Here is a 1,791-nt window from a genome sequence, read left to right as displayed (position 1 = left end):
CCAGACACTACTGAAGAAACTGCACAACATACTGAGGTATGCTCAGAAGGTACTAAAATATTTATTTCAGTGTTGGATATGATAGGTAATCCGCAATTACGCTTCTGATGGCCCCTCAAGCACACACATACACGTACACACACGCACACGAGGGGTAATGCGGAGGCTCACAAACACACCAGAGGAGGACGAAGTACGGCGGATCATCTTCACAATTGCGGAGCACGTTTGGTCGCTAGGAAACCGGGCGTATCACTTCTGCCATTTGACCGTAATCGCCCCCGCCCCCTCACTGATGGAGGTCATTGTGAAGATGAGACAAGGGAGACATGGCGAGCGAAGGCGACATGTCGGACCCGTGCAACAGATGGCGGGGAAGCAGTCCGATATGATGCAGCCTCGGGAATTATTTTTCCGGGTTCCATATTTTCCAGCAATTCCTGGCGTTAACATATCTTGGCTTTATTTTAAAATCTTACATATTTATAAACACTTGTCCTCATTTTTTCCCCCATTTTTACAGCATTCAAGAAGGGGCGGCCATCGCAGCCGGGGGCCGATTCAGTGAGCCCACACATCCCTCTTTGCTCCCCTGCCCTCGTTACCTCATTCATTTAATGGCCTTTTATGGGGCAGGCAAATGTGGATTTTGAGCTTTTTCTGTTCTTTTGTAATCTGCAGCAAAAGATGCATTTGTTTGACTTCTGCGTCCAGCAAAAAAAAAAAAAAAAGCAATTCCTGGCGTTAACATATCTTGGCTTTATTTAAAATCTGACATATTTATAAACACTTGTCCTCATTTTTTTCCCCATTTTTACAGTATTCAAGAAGGGGCGGCCCGGTGGGAAAGTGGTTAGGGACCGATGGATGGAAGTATTCTAGAAGAGCAGCGCAGTTTAGTAGCTAGTAACTTTAATTTATGAGACCAAAAAAAAAAAAGACTTGACCTGAACTGAACGGAATTGCTTTGTTTAGTTTTGCCGAATGTGGAAGTCAAACACTGAGTATGTTAAACTTTTGTTTTTCTGATGTGGAAGCAAAACCCTTCCGTCCAAACAGCTTGATGTCTCTCTTTTTCGATTCTTTCCAATATAGTAATCAGATCAAAAATAGTGAGCAAAGCCACAAGATGAAGTAAAATCACATACAGAAAATTTGAATTCAAATACAGAGCGTTGAAAGAAAAGCATATCGATCCCCAAAAAAAAAAAGACTTGACCTGAACTGAACGGAATTAATTGCTTTGTTTAATTTTTCCGAATGTGGAAGTCAAACACTGAGCGTGTTAAACATTCGTTTTTCTGATGTGGAAGCAAAAGCCTTCCGTCCAAACAGCTTGATGTCTCTCTTTTTCGATTCTTTCCAATATAGTAATCGGATCAAAAATAGCGAGCAAAGCCACAAGATGAAGTAAAATCACATACAGAAAATTTGAATTCAAATACAGAGCGTTGAAAGAAAAGCATATCGATCCCCGCAGGGAGGCACGGAAGCATCTCACATCTCAACAGCCTGGCAGGTGCCACTTTTGTCATTAGCTCAAGGTCGTGGCTACCCACGATGCCTTGAGCAACAAGCGCACCGGCAAGTGTGACCTGCAGGGAGAATTTCTTGTTGTTGTTGTTTGTGTCAACACTTGAAAAACCAACCCAAAAAAAATGAACACGCGGAAACAGAGCGCCTGTTGCGACTTAACTCAGCAGGCATCCTCGGGTGTCCGACATGCATGCATGCAGACACACACACACACACACACACACACACACACACACACAAACACACACACACACA

At 43.3% G+C, this 1,791-nt stretch overlaps 1 long non-coding RNA gene across 1 annotated transcript in view; it reads right to left on the bottom strand.

The window, feature by feature from the left end:
* The window catches only part of LOC109517181 (uncharacterized), an 8,398-nt gene that overhangs the window by 233 nt on the left and 6,374 nt on the right, over positions 1-1,791 (bottom strand). The gene's annotated exons all lie outside the window — the stretch shown is intronic.

The sequence above is a fragment of the Hippocampus comes genome, unplaced genomic scaffold, assembly GCF_001891065.2.
Source record: "Hippocampus comes isolate QL1 unplaced genomic scaffold, H_comes_QL1_v1.1 scaffold260, whole genome shotgun sequence".
Taxonomy (NCBI): domain Eukaryota; kingdom Metazoa; phylum Chordata; class Actinopteri; order Syngnathiformes; family Syngnathidae; genus Hippocampus; species Hippocampus comes.
The sequence above is the reverse complement of the archived record's forward strand: the minus strand, read 5'-3'. Positions and strand labels throughout refer to the sequence as shown.